At 40.2% G+C, this 19,268-nt stretch overlaps 1 protein-coding gene across 1 annotated transcript in view; it reads left to right on the top strand.

The window, feature by feature from the left end:
• Positions 1 to 229: 229 nt before the first annotated feature.
• LOC126471505 (uncharacterized) overlaps positions 230 to 19,268 on the top strand; it is a 151,192-nt gene continuing 132,153 nt past the window's right edge. Inside the window, exon 1 of the mRNA XM_050099724.1 lies at positions 230 to 274. The gene's annotated coding sequence lies outside the window, so the exon portion shown is untranslated. The remainder of the gene's footprint in view (positions 275 to 19,268) is intronic.

Raw genomic sequence — 19,268 nt, forward strand, 5'->3', positions numbered from 1 at the left:
AGTGGGCAAAATAAAGTTGTGATAAAGCAGGCTGGAACAATATAGAGCCAGCCATAAACAGTATGATCAAGTGCTTTCTATTTTAGTTTCGTATTATCTAGAATGTAGCGTGGAAATCCGGGATGACGTCGTTCCGTCTGCTACGCGATCGATGCTAGACCTCTACCCTTCGGCTCTCTTCGGCGCTATTCGGGAGAGCGTCTCACAGTATCGATTGCGAGACAGTGTGTGTAGGTGTGTACATGTTGCGCGCATCGTAAGCAAGCGGAGCGCGGTAAGTTCTGTGCTTATTTCCTTTACCCGTTTAACTCAATCTTCGTATTGTTTAGTTTTTGCTTCGAATTCGCGAACTATCGGACCTTACTACGGCAATGTGTCCGTGCAGTATATACAGCTAGACGACGAGTTTTATTTATTTATTTAGCATCAAAGCCACCGTACAAATGGTATTGGACTTGCCATACATAAAAATTAAAAATATGGAATGTACGAAATGTAACTGCTTACAACATTTACCAGTAAATTTATAGTTTCTTTGCATGTGAATGGTATATAATAGTTTATTCTATATGTAGTTATTACTGGGAAACAAAGAGTAATAAAGGTAGTAAAATACTATAGTATAAGCTCACAGGATTTATCAGAGAACTGCATTATATTGGAGATAAGTTTATAAAATCATTTCCTTGATATGAGAGGTATTCATATACTGAATTGCAACGTTTATGAGTTACAAAATTTTCAAAGTTCCAACTTAAAATTTATATCATCCGTTAAGTCTTTAATGCATTGTAGAGCTTATACGATTCTGAGTTGCTGCTGTTTTTGTTTGTTCGGTGTGTAGATTATTCCTATTCCATATGTTATAGTCGGCATTTGTGTGGAGAGTGCTTAGATTTGCTTTGGTTAAGAGTACACTTTTAAATATATAGAGTGATGACAGAGAAAGTATTCCTAATGTCTTGAAAAGAGACCTGTAGATAGGTTTGTACGGCTGTGGGTAATTATTCGAACAACTCATTTTTGTAAGATAAAATTTCTTTTTAATCAGATTCTGAGTTTGCCGAGAATGCTATTCCATATGAGGCAACGGAATGAAAATATTCCAAGTCTGCCATTCTGATGCCTTCTGAAGTGGAAACACTTGCGACAACACTCAGTGGAAATCAGTTAAGTCTGTGTAGAAGAAATCTTACGTTATGTTTCCAATTTATAGCCTCATCTATAAGAATCCCTACAAGTTCTGCAAACTGCACTCTCTCTGTTAGTCTGTCATGCAGTAATAGATTAATGTCTTCATCCTGAGTGCAATTTGTTTGCATTGCATTCATTGTAAGTTTATTTGCACTAAACCGAGTCTAAATACTTTTTTGCTGCTTCATCAGTAGTGGAATGTGATGAGTCTAAAATTGAGTGACTTCAAAAACTCGTCATCTGCATGTAATACAATTTTGGCTGTATCATATTGTAGCTGTAAGTCATTTACGTATATCCTCTCCAGTCCCGAGCATATATTAAAATTTCAAGTGAGCTAAATTTGTGTTAACTGCAATCTGTTAATGCTAGTTAACTATGAATGACCTCAAAAAAAGTTTTTAACCATTCACAATTTTTTATAGATGGTATCACGTATGATACCTTGGGACTCAAGCAGCGCATTTATATACACAACTATGCAGTTTCATTTTGATTTATTCCAAAAAAATTCCAGTCAGAAATATTACACACATTGTTCATATTTTCTGTAGATACCATGATAGGTGAAAAAAGAAATTTGGTATCAAAATTTTTAACCATATTATGTAAACAATTAAAAATATATAAACGAAATTACCATAGCAAAATGTGTCAAATTATTGTCCCTCTTTTGGTATTATCACAAGTATCAATAAATTAACAACACTTACACTAAATATATTTTAGTTTTTGTGGAATTTGTTAAAACAGTTCCTCTCAGCAATAAAGCAAGGGAACATTTTGCACTGCTCACATTGTACAAAAGTAAGACCTCCACAACCTTCTGCCCAGCATTTTGACCTGTTCTTCTGAACATGATTCATCATTTCAGGCAAATGAAGCTTGCTTGCTTTTCTTTTTTCCATTGGTGGTAGTGGGATGGGACGTCATGGTCTTTTCCTTCATCTTCGGAGTCTAGTTCTTGCTCCACAGGTTCGATCAGTAAACTTGACTGTTGGTGAAAATCCACCAAATTTTCTGCAATATCAAGCTTGAGCTGATAGTATGGCACTGTATGGTTCTTTGCAATACCATTCTGCATTGCAGTCTCTCTGTATTCCAACCATGCAGCAGCAATTGCAAAATCAATAAAGTGATGAATCACTCTGATGGTCCATTTGTGGGTCCGGGCTCTCATGCCATACTTTCCCACCATCCTATCTAACAGGTCAACACCTCCCATGTAAGTATTGTATGCCTTTACTACACATGGGCGAGGAACTTCAATGTACTTTTTCTCTTTTTTAGACCACCAAGTGCATTTCTCAGTTGGCTCAACACTTGGTTCTGTTGAAGCCAAATAAATCACTCAGTTGTCAAACCATTTGATAATTGCTAGGTTCCCGTCATTCCTTACCACCTGATCATGGCTGCCTCTTGTTTTTCTCATTGTTGTATCTTCCTCAAACCGTATACGTCTGGGGATGCGACTCAGCATTATTGTGCCAGTGGCAGTAATGTTCCTGTCTCTTAGTAACTTGTCGAGGAGGGGAACAGAAGTAAAATATCTGTCAACATAAATTAATGACTTCTCTGTCAATGTATCACTAAGTTTCACCACTACTCTGCCTCTTACATCTAATTTCTCTGGAGGGGGCACTTTTTCAGACTGAATTTCTTTCCCTTTTCCTTCATACATACAGAAATAAAGGGGTATGCCATGAGGGTGTGCCATGACAAAATTCTTCAAACCTTCTGGGTTAGGTTTTCGCTTTACATACTGCTTCATTTTCACTTGTCCATGAAACAATCATCTGCTCATCGATAGATATTTCCATTGACCGATGGTTTTCTAAACATCCCTTTCTAACAGTCTCCAATATTGGTTTTATTTTCCAAAAGTGGTAATGTTTTCCTGTTCACTAACAGCATTGTCGTCAACTAATTTTATATTGTTCCTCAGTAGCTAAAATCTGTCTCTAGAAACATTGTCTGCAACTAGTGGGTACCTACTTTTCCTCTCCCAGCACATTCTTAGATGCTGCAACAATGCTCACTCCCCAAAACTTGTCCATTTCTTCTGCAGTACATTTTAGTGATTTTTCTGTTTTATTAACATGCCTATAATTTGTGAATTGAGACATATCCGTAAAAAATGAACCATGGAAGTATTTGCAAAAGTATTCAAATGGTTTCTTGAGTTCATCTGTGGCCACTGATGTGCTGGCAGCAATGTTGCATCGGAGGTTTTTGGAAGTGCTAAGAACCTGAAAACTAAAAAAAAAAGGCAAATTAGTTTTTTTTTAAGTAAACCATCTAGTAAGAGACCGTAATTTCTTTAATAACACAATCATCCTTACACATCTGTATACCTCCAAAACTCGCTTCTTTCTCGGATTTTAGCAAGAGGTACAGATTCTTCATCTGATGAACTTTCGTCACTTTGATTTCTTTGTATCAAAGCGTCATCTTCATCATCAGACTCTACGTCAGACTCATCTGGATCAATTCTGTTGACCAACTCAGTGACCTCTTCATCAGTCAAGCCTGAGAATCAAGCGGAAAACAAATATAACCTCACTTCCACTGACGTGAACAAAATCGACATTGAGTCCCAGGGTATAGTATAAGATACCCAAAACATTAACTTTTATAAATCTTGTAAAACATTAATTTATAGTTGACTATTGAGTGAGTATTGTCTGTAGAGGTTTCCTAGTCCATGCTGCTGCAAACATCGTCGAACTGTTCGTGCAGATGGTTGTTGTCATGCAAACGGCCCCATCTGTTGTCTCAGGGATGGAGACGTGGCTGCACGATTCGTTACAGCCATGCGGATAAGATGCCTGTCACAAGGGCATACCCAGGATCTGAACTGGGGGGGGGGGGGGGGGGGGCAGGTCATACTAGTCTCAGGAAACAAGGACTCGAGACAACATACAGTACTTCTTATTAAATAAAACAGTAAGCCAGTGAAAAACTGCTTTAATAAACATTGTAAATACAAAAATGCACTTGTGCAATCCGAGAAAACATGCAGCATTTCTTATTAAATAAAACAGTAAACTAGTGAAAAACTGCGAATATCTTCTAGGGGAGGGGGGGGGGCAGCTGACCCCCCCTTACCCCTCGCTGGGTACGCCCATGGCCTGTCATCTCGACTGCTAGTGATACGAGGCCGTTGGGATCCAGCATGGCGTTCCGTATTACCCTTCTGAATCCACCGATTCCATATTCTGCTAACAGTCATTGGATCTCGACCAACGTGAGCTGTAACGTCGCGATACGATAAACCGCAATCGCGACAGGCTACAATCCGACCTTTATCAAAGTCGGAAACGTGATGGTACGCATTTCTTCTCCTTACACGAGGCACCATAACAACGTTTCACCAGGCAACGCCAATCAACTGCTGTTTCTGTATGAGAAATCGGCTGGAAACTTTGCTCATGTCAGCACGTTGTAGGTGTCGCCACCGGCGCCAACCTTGTGTGAATGCTCTGAAAAACTAATCATTCGCATATCACAGCATCTTCTTCCTTTCGGTTAAATTTCGCGTCCTTAGCACGTCATCTTCGTGGTGTAGCAATTTTAATGGCCAGTAGTGTATCTACATGGTAATGTCTACTGAAGAACGGGATACAACCTTTCCACTTTGACCAATGATGTCATAGATTACTCTTAGATATTATGTGTTTACTTTCGAGCCATAGATAATAAATAGGTTGTCTGCTGTGGATAAGCGCCATCATTGTACATTGAAAAAAAAAAAAAGAATGTGGCTTTGAGCCGGCCGAAGTGGCCGTGCGGTTAAAGGCGCTGCAGTCTGGAACCGCAAGACCGCTACGGTCGCAGGTTCGAATCCTGCCTCGGGCATGGATGTTTGTGATGTCCTTAGGTTAGTTAGGTTTAACTAGTTCTAAGTTCTAGGGGACTAATGACCTCAGCAGTTGAGTCCCATAGTGCTCAGAGCCATTTGAACCAATGTGGCTTTAAAAGACAGCGCTAGACTTGCATAAGATTTTTTTCGTGTGCGTTGATTTAAATAATTGGTTCTATCCAATTCAGTCGGTACTTAATTTCAGTCTTAGTAAGTTTGAGATAATGTGGACGAATAGTTTTTTAATTTAGAAAAGTTTTTAGTTTTTCATTTTCGTTTGTAGGTATGAATTTATCTATTCCCATGAATATAGATGATTTAAAGGAGCCTGTGGGCGTAGACATGATGGAAACCATTCGATTTTTGCAAATGTCTGGTCTTCTTGCTGATTACGTTCGATGTCGTGAGTGCGGCGACCATATGCACCTGATAAGTGTGTCTGCTCGTCGTACTCACGATTTACTCGTATGGAGGTGTAGCAAGGATCGGCTATGGCACTCAATTAGACGAGGAACATGGTTTGAGCAATCTAACCTGGCCTTGAAGGATATAAAAAAAAATACGTAGTGGTGGTGTTTGAGGTATCCTGTGTGGCTGCGTGTGCATGAATGTCGTGTATCTGAGCATACCGTTGTAGACTGGTGCTTGTTTTGTATAATATATAAACGAAGTACAACAGGAGGGAACCTGCGGTAGGATTATGGATTTGGGGGGCTGTAATTTCAGGTCCAGAATATGACGATGTAGTTTTTAAGGTAGTTCCGAATCGAACGAAGAAAGTTTTGGTGAAATTAATTGAAGATCAAGTTGCAGAGGATTCCGTAGTAATTTCTGATGGTTTTTCTACATACAGGGGGAACAGGGGTTTTCAGCATCTTGTTGTTAATCATAATATTGAATTGAGATCTTCATCGACTGGGGCTTGTACCAATAGTTCAGAAGGTTATTGGTCAGTCAGAAAATCTGCGCTACTAAAGGCGAAAAGACCGACAGACGTAAAATTTGTATCCCGTGTGTGTCGTCTTCTTCCGCCTTTGCGTAGTTGACGTGAGGTAGAGGTTGCCAATGTAACGTACGTCGATTTCCTCGTTTTCGTTAACAGTAGTATCCTATTCTTTCTTATCTTCTGCCTTCGCTATTAATATTAACTACGTAAGAACAGACTATTAGTGGTAGCGAAGGCGAAAGAAACAACGCCTGTAAAATTTGTATATCGTATTTCAGTTGACTTATGCAGTTCAGCTGAACAATAAGATACTAATACAAACTAAACCGAAGAAATCCACGTACATTACATTTGTGTCCCGTACTGCAGTTAACCTACACAGCTTGACTGCAGTTCGAGATACAATTCATAAATATGTCAGGTGAGGTATTCTATGCTACAGCTACTTCTATCCCTTTTCTTTCCCTTATTTTTTTACAGAAGTATTAGGACTCAAACAAGCGATACCCTTAACATTATGGTCGAAATATTACTGGCTGCCATCTGTTTTTTTCCTGCGTTTATGAACACTCGTCTCAGCTGTTAAATCTGTGTAACAAATGATGTCTGGCAAATTACGACGTCATTGGCCAAAGCCGACGGGTTGTATCCCGTTCTTCGGTAGTCGCCAATCGACCTGCGTGAGCACGCTAACAGGGAGAGGTGTGATCGCCTTCTTGAAGTATCTACATGGTAATGTATGGCTAGTATTGTGCTAAAAAGTTGCTCATCTGGTAACAGAAATACATTTTTCACACTACTGCACAAACATAAATAGATTATTCCATCTTTTTTTAGCTGATCGAAATTTTCAAATAATTGAATATTATGGTAGGTAAATATAATTAAATTCAGATGTACAAAAATTTCAATTGGAAAAAGAATGATATAAAGAAAAAATGAAATAAATGGTTCAAATGGATCTGAGCACTACGGGACTTAACTTCTTAGGTTATCGGTCCACTCGAACTTAGAACTAATTAAACCTAACTAACCTAAGGACATCACACACACCCATGCCCGAGGTGGGATTCGAACCTGCGACCGTAGAGGTCGCGCGGTTCGAGACTGTAGCGCCTAGAACCGCACGGCCACTCCGGCCGGCTGAAATAAATAAAAACTTTCATACTGTGATTAAAATAATTTGACAAAGGAATAGAAATAAATTGCATTTAAACCAGTTAATGGAATAAAAATAATGGTCGAAGCAATTTCGATAAAGATCTAAAAATAAACAAATTTTTTCCTTGGGATAAGCTTCAAATCAATAATCTATCCGATGAGAAGTTGTTATCCTATCCATTATACCACACAAAGGGACGATGTAATGCAAGCTTTTTTTAGCACTGTTATCATACTACTTTCGGAATGTTTTATCCGTCAGTTACTCGCAAACTAGGGCCCACGAGAGTGAATGGCTGCAGTGTGGTGCCTGCGTCACCGTATAGATAGGTTAAAAAGTTGATGGACCTCTGCTTGTAAGTGGACCAATGTTTTTTAATTAAATAACGGGAGAAGGTAGGTGGATCAATCTTTATTAAAACATCGAACATGCGATCTATTATTAATAAACATTGATCCTCTACCTTCTCCCGTGATTGAATTAAAAAACATCGATCCACTCCATTTGCTCAGAGTAGCAGCTTTTGCTGCACTTTCGGATGATTCCATCCACACAAGTTTGTGATTCTTTAAAAGTCATTTCACCACCGCATTTGATGCATTTTCGTGCCTCTGCAGTTAATCCAAGCGTCATGCACCCACGGACGATGTCGCCGTGCACAACTAAATTATTTAAATCAGTTCCCTTCATAGCACTCGCTGCCATAATCGCATAATATTTCTCTCGGAACTCGCTAATACACCGAAAAGCAGCAAACGAGACACTGGTTTCAGTTTTGGCTCTAGAAACACATTGACACTCCTCTTGCGTCTGATTGGTTATGTTAGAGAATCGTGGTATTGGCTACGCGAAACTGACACATTGGCAACCTATGAGCACTAGATAAAGCATCGCCGTGACTACCGCTGACCCGGATCATGACTTCAACCGATTTAAATTGATTCCTACGAAACTTTTTATTTTTCTCCAAACTTTTAATTGTGTCTTGCGTGTAGTCTATGAGCGCAATTCCCGTACTGGACAGAGACCGTGATGGCTGCAATTCTGAAGTTCATTGTTGGCTGGGTAAATAGTAACTTTCAATTTCATCAGCTCCTGTGATATTTTTGAGAAAGCAGAAAGAAGTGATATGGGATGGCAGTTTTATATTTTACGTCTGCCTCATTTTTGGTACCTTAACTGCAAAGGAAACACTAAAGGATAAATTTTCAATGAGTGCTGAAGGTTTTGTAGTCTGCACTGCAGTCTTCACTATCCTTGCCACTGATATTTCATCTTCCCCTGCTGCCATTTTTGTTGTTAAGCTCCTAGTCACCCCAATTTACATCTTGTTCATCTGTTGAAGGAATGCTGCAGGCAAGAAGTTTAGCTAAGGAAGAACTTAAATTAAGAAGGAAAATAATTTTAGTTTCTGCCCCGTGGTGCACAGTTTTGGGTGCAATGGAACTGTTCCTCGATGAACATTTCAGTTTAACATTTGACATCTCATATAAATCTTGTGATCAAGGCAAAAATTGCGGAACTATGAAGTGTGTTGTGTATGTCTAGCAGTGGGTTCGCAGTAAGTTTTCTTCTCCCTCTTTCTGTAATCTTAAGAGAAACAAATTTGTTCAAAAAACAAACTTAGTTCTAGGTCTAATGCAAATTGTTGCTTCTTGCGAGTATCCAAGGTAGCCAATAGAATTTTATACATACTGGATACACTGCTGTGTTATTGTTGTCAGAAGTTTTGTGGAGAAACATTTTCACTTGCTCTGGAGAAAAAAAAAAACTGGAAAATCTGCCTTAACACCTGGTGCCCCTCTGTTGTCTGTGTGCATACTACTATTTCAGACACTTATCTTTGATCTGAATTTTATTAACATCGTTATTGGTGAACTGGTCCCAGAATTAAGAATCAGGAAAATGGATGATCTACAGGAATTATACAAGTGATGGTACTTAATCTGTACTCTAGTGTTTCTGAATTGTTTGTGAATGTTGTTAGTGCAGCAGTGACTTAAATCTGTGTGTCACTTGATCTTTTGGGAGTTTGTGTTAACTTGACAGTGACTTATTTTTTTTTTTTTGTTGCTAGTTATTGGCAACTGATTTCTTTTCCGTTTTGAAATTGTTAGTTCGTCATATGGTTAATAGTTCGATGCTATTTGGTAGTATGTTAGTTGGTATGGATTTTACAACGACATTTATTTTAGTGATGTTATGGACGACATATTGTATGTACTGGAAATAAGAGTGTCCTCCATCTTGACACCAACACAGATCAAAGTAGATGGGCGGAATCGGACACATCTGTATTGCTGATGAGTGGTCCATCAAAGAGAATCCAGCTGTAGAGACTTCAGTTGGAAACTACTGTAGACATTTTTAAACAGTGGGAAATCCAGGATAGAATATTCATAACATTATGAAAAGGACATAGTGAAGATGCTGAGTCCCAGACAGGCACAACAAAACGAAGCAGTCTTCTTGTTGTGCCTGTCTGTAACACAACATCTCCGTTATATGGTGGGTAGCAGTCCATACTTTTCATAACATTGTACAAATTACATAATATTGTACACATTTTTACATATTTATGAGTGAAGTATGGAGTTTCTACAGAAAAACTCCTTCTGCAAAACATATGTCTTTTTTTTTTGTTTACATGTGTGTGTTTTCATTTCGTGTATGCACATCTTTCAACAGCCATGGTGCCTTGTTTTACTAAATTGGTATTAGTATTGAAAGCCTGTGATGCAAGGTAACACTGAAGTGGCACAATATTTGAATAAATAGTGTGAGTACACAGTTACAAAAAAAAGACATATTCCCACACTTGGAAGTACATAACACAAGGTCCCACCCTTTAGAACTCATGCATTAAATGATATATCTAAATTAATGTGATTCAAAAGTGATTGTGGGGGTATCTATGATTACAGGGAAAAGGGGAGATAACTTGAAGAAGTATTGAACATTTTTGTCAGTTGAGCTTGTGCTGTGACTAAGATAAAGTGAAGATTAAAAATGCTCAACTCTCCTTTGTGTCTCAAGGCACATTAAGCAAGCCGAGTACAAGAGTTACAGCAGTGGGTTACTCGTGGAAAATTACTTACAGGAAGTAGGATGCTCATCAATAATAAATAGTTAAATGATGTTCTGTAAACTGGCATATGAATACAAGATGGGCTGTGGGTTGATAAATTATCTGTTCCATATAGAGTAGTGCTGGGAAACCACTTATGACCATCTGAAGAACAGATCGATATAGGCTATATGTTAACTATAGCAAAAAGTTTAAAATTACTTGAAAAATAGGAGATAAAAATTACAGCAATTCAGTGAAACAGAAAAACAATTAAACAAAAAGTACTGTAATGATGGACCTAGAAACAATCTATGTTTAATTCCCTTTTAGGAGCCAGAAAAAAGGTTTTATCCACATAAAAAACTCTGTTAGGGTCATTTAACATATCCTTATGTTTCAGCGTTTCAGATGCTTTCTGGCATCAATTTCTTGTTTCTGTCCTCTGTAGAAGAATCTCGAGTCCCATTAACCTATACCATGTTTCTGTGACAAAAATTTACCTCTCTTAAGAAAGCCACGATATCACTTTTCTCAAGGTTGATTGTTTCTAATGCAGCCTTCGAACTTTATGTATCTGCTCAAAAACTATTGAAAAGGCAGATATGTGGAGATTTACCTGGAAATCGCATGTTGAAACAGTCCAGAACCAAACCCACCAATATTATTATTTTTATTTTCGTATTTTCCCTCTTTCAACAGAACGTAGGCCACAGTGCACTGTACATTCTTGTGGAGATCGACCAGAAATTTTATTTACTAATGTTCTTGGAGCATTGTACAACTTGTTTGCAGTAGTAGCCATAATACCATCAACAATAGTCTCTTGTGCGTTTTAACTTTGCTTATTCATTCGTTGACTTCAAAACTTTGAGCTAAAAAACATTATATTTTCATAATATGGGTAGCATATTTCACTATTATGAGGTTAGATAAATTAATATGAGATGTTCAGGCAAGACAATTAATTAGGTATATCTTGATATAAAAAAACACCAGAAATATTTCAAATATGCCTAATTAAATAAAACTGGTCTACGTAGAATGTAGACCAAAACTGTATTATAGATGCATTGTACGTATTTTTAGAAGTGGCCAAAATAGGTCACATGTCTCTACTTGTGCCGTAACAGTGAACCAAGATCTTGTAATGGCCATAGAAATTCAGTGGTTTGGTTGGTTGGTTTAAAGATTAAAGGGACCAAACTGCAATGGTCATCGGTCCCTTGTTTCAGAAACACACAGAGCACAGTGAAACCATACATTAGTCATTCTAACCACTAAAAGAAAAACTCTGGGGGAAGAAAAGCCCCAAGGTCAATAACAAAGAAACATGGAAAACTGTTTTGGAGTTGTATCATATTTAACGTGTAAGAAATGAAACTATAATTCTTAGCCCTACCTCCCAAAAGACACAGTTTTATTTAAATGTGTAGAAAACTAAAATCAGATTATGCTTTGCGTAAAGGAAACGCTACAAAACTCATCTTCTACAACACAGACTTTTTCAAAAAATTATGACTCCAAACAAGAACAGTCAAAGAAATGTTTCAATATCTAATGGAATCGAACAGTTAATATTGTTCATACCTGTTGGTGTTCAAAAGAAGCTTTACAGTTCAGTAATCACATCAAATTGGCCATAAGTGGTGTAGTGGCCAGAACTGGAGACTTGATCCTAATTAGTAAATGTTGGGTCTTGTGAAGAGCCCTAGTATTTCTTATATGCTTTAAAGTATGATGTCTTATCAATCTGTTACGTAAATGGTGATTTGGATGTTTTCGTTTATATTCTATGTACCCGATTATACAACGACCTTGAACTTAAAAAGACACCCCTTTTTCTTGAGAAGTTTCTTGAGGACAAATAATTGTTTCAAATATTCTCACTAATCAAAATTTCAAACTTTTTCTGCCTAAACAGCTAACATACACCTAAGCTACACTCGTGCCATTTATTGTTTTATAAGGAGAAATAGAAAAAAGAAACTGTTTACATTAATTTTTACTTCACTACCTTTTTTGTTTACTTAGACTGCTCGTCTGTTGTATCAATATTTTTCATCATCATGCCGTCATGATCCTACAGGGTGATGATTATTGAACTACACGAAATAAAAACATCAAAACTTCTGAACGGTTTGCGTTAGGACGTTCAAGCTGCACTGTTGGCAGTGGGGCATGATGGGAATTAGTGGTTTGGTTTAGCGACAGAGTTCACTTTCATTTAGATGGGTTCGTCAAAAAGCAAAATTGGTGCGTTTGTGGGACTGAGAATCCGCATTTCGCAATCGAGAAGTCCTTCACCCTCAACGGATGGCTGTGTTCTGTGCAATGTCCAGTCACGGAATAATCCGTGAGATATTCCTTGATTGCACAGAGATTATTGAATGGAACATGGTTTTGGAAGACGATTTCATCCCCATTATCCAAAGTGACCCTGATTTCGACAAGATCTGGTTCATACAAGACGGATCTCGACCCCATCGAAGCAGGAGAGTGTTTAATGTTCTGGAGGCGCACTTTGGAGACCGAATTCCTGCCTCCATGGCCGGCATATTCTCCGGATCTGAACGCATGCGACTCGTTTTTGTGGGGATATATTAAAGACAAGGAGTACAGAAATAGCCCTAAAACGATTGTTCAGCCGAAAACATCCATTCAGGAGATCATCGACAGCATTTATGTTCCGACACTTCAGTTGGTCATGCAGAATTTCGCAGTTTGTCTGCTCCAGCCATATCACCGCCAACGATGGCAGGCATATCGAACATGTCATAATGTAAATCCGAATATCTGTAGAGATGTTGAATAAAGTATGTGAACGCCGTAGTTTGTACCTAATTTACATTTTTTTCATATAGTTCAATAATTGTCACCCTGTATATCTTCATTGTCACAAATACAGCGTGACACAATACTGGGTATGTTTGAAATGAGTAGTGCCAGCCATGGGCAGGTGGCAGCACTGTGTGTGCGTGACAGCTAGTAAACAGTCCGCCATTTCAGTAATCGTGGATCAGTGGAAAGGACAGCAGCGTGCGTTAGCCATAAAAATGTTTTATGAAAACAGTGATGGTTTGGTAGCGGCGCAGAGGGAGTTTGGACGTTTTTATAATTTAGGACGTCATGATGCCGTTCCGTCGAAACGCACGATAAAATAAATAACTTTGAAGAGACTGGATCTGCCCTAAAGAAGAAACCAACAGGACGACCGAGAAGTGTGCTTTCTCCAGCGAACGCTGATGTTCAACGCAGGTGTGTCTTACGCAGCCCACGGGTTTCAATTCGTAAGCGAGCAGCAGTGGTTTGAATGTCCCGACAGAGTGTTTCGCAGAATTATTCATCTTGATTTAAAACTTCATCCGTACAAACTACAACTGAAGGACAACGATTAGGATTCTGTCAACAAATAACAAAAATAAACAATGACGATGAATTTTAAAATGAGCTGCTACGTCGTAAAGAGAAAACAAATACTTAACTTGACCTTTCGCTTTGACACAGATAAGACAGGTACTGCATTTAAAACTCTCTTTTGATTTTTTTGCCTAGATGCGTACATATTGAAATTTTTTACCAGTCTTAATACAAACAGTCTGTGAAAACATTTGGTTATAGATGAATATGTTTTCTTCGTGGCTGCTGTAAGGAGAGACAGGTTAGGTACAGGATGAGTTGGCGGTCGGAGGTTTCCGTTTCTCACAAGGGAACCTCCCCATCGAACCCCCCCCCCCCCCCCACACACACATATTTAGTTATAAGTGGGCACAGTGGATAGGCCTTGAAAAACTGAACTCAGCTCAATCGAGAAAACAGGAAGAAGTTGTGTGGAACTATGAAAAAAAAAGCAAAATATACAAACTGAGTAGTCCATGAGCAAGACAGGCAACATCAAGGATAGCAAGAGCTTAGGAGCGGCGTGGTCCCGTGGTTAGCGTGAGCAGCTGCGGAATGAGAGGTCCTTGGTTCAAGTCTTCGCTCGAGTGAAAAGGTTACTTTATTTATTTTCGCAAAGTTATGATCTGTCCGTTCGTTCATAGACGTCTCTGTTCACTGTAATAAGTTTAGTGTCTGTGTTTTGCGACCGCACCGCAAAACCGTGCGATTAGTAGACGAAAGGACGTGCCTCTCCCATGGGAACCGAAAACATTCGATCGCAAGGTCATAGGTCAACCGATTCCTCCACAGGAAAACACGTCTGTTATGTTCTATACGACACTGGTGACGGCATGTGCGTCACATGACAGGAATATGTTGTCGACCCACCCGACTTGTACACTTGGCGAATGGGTAAAAAGATTCTTCTACCTTGCCCGATTTAAGTTTTCTTGTGGATGTGATAATCACTCCCAAAAAAGTAGCGAACAGTCAGCTGCCAGCCAGGAGCCTCGTTAGCAGGAATACTCTCTCTTTCGTGCACTGTAGTCGACTGACGTCGTGTGTTTCGATGTTTGTTTAGGTGTAGCGTCCCCATACTACGGCGCAGTTACCTCGTATCGGACGGACAGATAATAATTGTCTGAAAATAAAAAATTAAACTTTTCACTCGAGGGAAGACTTGAACCAAGGACCTGTCATTCCGCAGCTGCTCACGCTAACCACGGGACCACGGCGCTCCTGCGCTCACACTCTCCTTGATGTTGCCTGTCTTGCCCATGGACTACTCAGTTTGTATATTTTGCTTATTTTTTTCATAGTTCCACACAACTTCTCCCTGTTTTCTCAGTTGATCTGTGTTCGGTTTTTCAAGGCCTATCCTGTGCCAACTTATAACTAAATCTGAGGGGGGTGCGATGGAGAGGTTGCCTTGTCAGAGAACACCAGGGAAAGTCGGAGAAAACTGCTACAACTCGCGATGAAGACTCCGTCTCTCGTGGCTGCTACAATACTCACAGTCGCCGTAAGATTTTCTGGAAACACTTGCAGAATGGGAAGGTATAACAACAGTGGCGGTATGATGATATCTTCTGAGTAACAAACTGGTCGCTTAGGGAGCGTCTTGAACACACAGGCAGGCGGCGAAATATTGCGCGTCGTTCGGACCGTGATAGTAGCAGATTCTCCCAGTATTATTAATTCGCGAAGAAATCACTATGCACTGTATTAATTAACACACTAATAGTTGTATGAAGGCCCAGGGATCCAACACCGAATAAAAGTTCGTAGACGATATTTACCTTATTTTTCACAAATTACATTTTTTTATTCTTTATAATTGCGATTACAAGTTGTATCTCCCTTGCACTTCAAAATTACTTCTATATGCACACTTACCTGACCTCAAAAAATCACAACGTCCAATCCGCATTCCTTACCTCCAACAATTACAAAAAAAACATAATGCCTTTTTTTTCACAGAAAAGAGCGTTGTCGTCACAGCAAAGAGCGTTGCCGTCTCAATTACGGCAGCGCATCATCGCTGGTACTCGCAGCGGGAATATTACAATAATATTATATTACGTAGGGGCATTACAGTTTCTAAACAAGTTGTGGATATCAGATGAGGCACATTTTGATGTCCCAGGTTATGTGAATAAACAGAACTACCGTTGCTGGTCAAACACAAATTCTAATGACGTTCACGTGCGCCCTTCACACGCTAGTAAAGTGACAGTATGGTGTGTTTTATCACATGGGATTATCGGACCGTATTTTTTCGAAAATGATCAGGGAAACACAATTACTGTCACTGCAGATCGTTACGTGGAGATGTTACGAACTTTCTTTACACCTGCATTGAACGACTTTTCAAACGTTCAAGAGGCCTGGTTTCAACAGGACGGAGCGACATCACACACTGCACGGCAATCGATGGAATATGTGCGAGAATTGTCCGGCAACCGTGTGAGTGATCTCACGATTCGGTAACATTCCCTGGCCCCCTAGATCGCCAGATTTATCCGTTTGTGACTTTTTCTTGTGGGGCTGCCTTAAGGGCAAAGTCTACACGACTCGAACAAGAACTGTGGATGATTAAAAACAGATAATTCGGGATCCAATTCACAGTATCCCAGCTGAGATGTGGCAGTGGTCAATGAGGAATCTCAACAGCAGATTTCACGAATGTATTCGTACAGGAGGACGCCATCAAAAGAACGTAATTTAAAAAAAAAAAAAAAACATCAGTGTTTCGTAAATGATACTGATGTGTGAATGTTGCAATGACTCTTGGTTCCAAACATATCGTGTGCCCGCCGCTCTCTCGCTGGTTGTGTAGAACCAGCAGCTGATACACTCCCGTCATATCTCACGGTGAGCGTCGACAACATCGTCGCACGAAACACGTAAGTACACCACTGGCCCCCAATCTAGGTTGTTAGCATATCCTGCAGAAATACATGCTATTGTTGAGTATTTGTCCAATTTTAAAGTCAATTCGATTTCGAATGCAAATGAATTTAGGCAAACTGCAGTTTCAATGTGGTAGATGTTCATAAAAAACCAAACTATGCAGTATACATTACCATGGTTGGCAACACGACGTACTTTCTGCTCGCTCACAGCCAAACTTGTTTGACTGTGCCGCATCCAACGTTCCGTAGTGCTGTTCTTGAGCAACGTGGACGATAAAGTCTTCCACGGTGCAAGTCATGTGCAACAACAACAACCAGTACATAATAAAAGATCACAATCACGATTCAATCCAATTCTCCAACCCGCGACGTATTTATTTCTCTCGATACTATCTCCAAAACGCGTCTTTCCTCTGTAATTTATTCTTGCGATAACAACTGCAATCAGTCTAATGTGATTTATTTCGTTCTTTAGACTTTTAATTCTGGATTAATTTTCTTTCTCGTTTCGTCTGAATTTCGTCAGCTTGCTCCAAAACTGATTAAATGCTGGTAACGTTTTTCCGCGGTATTCTAATACGTTATAGGAGCCTTTATATTTTATGAAGTAATAGCTTTTTCATGAGATGAGAAAACATTTTATTTTCCAAGCACAGATCAAAAACTAACAACTCGTAACCAAGCCGACTACGGCAAAGATAAATGTCTATCAGCTGCAGCTTTCACCCGCTGTTTTCGGCGCAGTGGATAAATGACGTCGCCACATCAGCCCCCCTCCTTTTGAAGCCGGGTGCACCAGGTATGTGGGGAAACTTGCACTTGACTTTTCTACCAGCTCTCGTGAAAACATCTGGTGCAGGCAATGGCTTCTCCTGTTCTGCACTTGCTGCTTCGTTGTCCTCTTCTGAAACCGAGAGCTCGGCGAGACTCTCTGCTGTTTCCTTGGCCTCCACGTTTCAGGGTGATTTTGCAGACCGAGGAAGGAGTGTACCCTCTTCGGTGTAAGCAGGTTTAAGCCGCTCAATTGAGACTGTCTCTTCTTTACCATCCTTATCGATTTTGAAGCTGTGGCTTCCTCTTGTGATTACCCTGTATGGTCCAGAGTAAGGCGAAACAAGCGGCGGGCGCACCGTATCATCCCTAAGCCACACGTGGGACGTTGCTTGCAGGTCTTTATGTACAAACACTCTCCGGTCTCCATGTCTGACAGGGTTAATGGGTTTGATGTTTCTCATTCTAACGCTGAGTTGTCTCGCGAATTGCGTGCATAGCTCAGGGGCGAACGGCTGTGTAGATGCTGAAACGATAAATTCTCCAGGAACCCTCAATTGCTCGCCATAAACCAATTCTGCGGAAGAGCATTGTAAGTCCTCCTTCACGGCCGTTCTCAATCCGAGTAGGACCAGCGGTAGTGCTTCAGGCCATGACGTGGAACTACACATTAATGCAGCTTTGAGCGTGCGGTGTAGTCGTTCCACCATTCCATTACTAGATGGATGATAGCTTGTGGTGCGTAGGTGGTTGCACCCGCACAGTAGTAAAAGTTCATGGAAAAGTTGGCTTTCAAACTGCCTTCCGCGATCTGTTGTTATGTTTTGCGGAACGCCAAACCTGGAGAACCATGAATGCAACAGTGCTTTTGCAACCGACTCCCCAGAAATGTCTTGTATTACAACTACTTCTGGCCACCTGGTAAAACGATCAATGATTGTGAGCAAATAGCGTTGTTCTGAAGAACATGATAGCGGGCCCACAATGTCCACATGTATATGTGAAAATCTTGCAGATGTCGTCGGGAAGTCAGCAATAGGTGCAAAGACATGTCTGCTGATTTTATTACGCTGGCATGTTAGGCATCCACGCTCCCATGCACGACAATCTTTTTGTATTCCAGGCCACACTACTTTGGAGGAAACTAACTTGACTGTAGCTCGTACTCCTGGATGTGATATGTTATGTAGTGCACTATAAATCTCGCGACGATATTGTTCTTGTATGTAAGGTCGCTCCTTTCCTTTTGCTACATCACACCAAATTCCGTCTGGAACATTTGGGACAGACACACGTCTGAGCTGCAGCGCAGTTCTCTGTTCCTCTATTAGACGGCGCAAGAAAGGATCTTCTCGTTGTTTAGACGCTAACTCGGTCCAACGAATTGAATTTAAACTGGCACAATTCCTAGACAGGCAATCTGCGACCGGGTTGTCTTTTCCTGAAATGTGACGCACGCCAGTTGTGAACTGTGCAATGTACTCGACTTGCCTGCACTGACGTGGTGACTGTGACTCTGTGTCTCGTCGAAATATAGCTACTAACGGCTTGTGATCGGTAAAAATTGCAAAGTGTCTCCCTTCGACAGATGTGTGAAAATGCTTTATGGCTAAGTAAATATCAAGCAACTCACGGTCAATAGCACTCCATTTTTGCTGCTGTCGAGTCAGGTTTTTAGAGAAAAATGCGAGCGGCTGCCATCTGCCATCAACTTCTTGCTGTAGCGCTGCACCCACTGCTGTTTGGCTCGCATCAACCATGAGCGCTAAAGGAGCGCTCAATCTTGGATGTCCCAGTAGTGTTGCCCGAGAAAGACATTTCTTTAAGTCATGGAAAGCTGCTTCAGCATCTGGACTCCATGAATTTTACGATTTCCTGTTGTATTTTTACCTGCAAGTAACGTTGTGAGTGGCTCTTGGGCGGCAGCTAATTTAGGTAAGTGACGTCTGTAATAGTTGAGCATGCCTAAA

This window comes from Schistocerca serialis, chromosome 3 (assembly GCF_023864345.2).
Source record: "Schistocerca serialis cubense isolate TAMUIC-IGC-003099 chromosome 3, iqSchSeri2.2, whole genome shotgun sequence".
In the NCBI taxonomy this organism is placed as follows: domain Eukaryota; kingdom Metazoa; phylum Arthropoda; class Insecta; order Orthoptera; family Acrididae; genus Schistocerca; species Schistocerca serialis.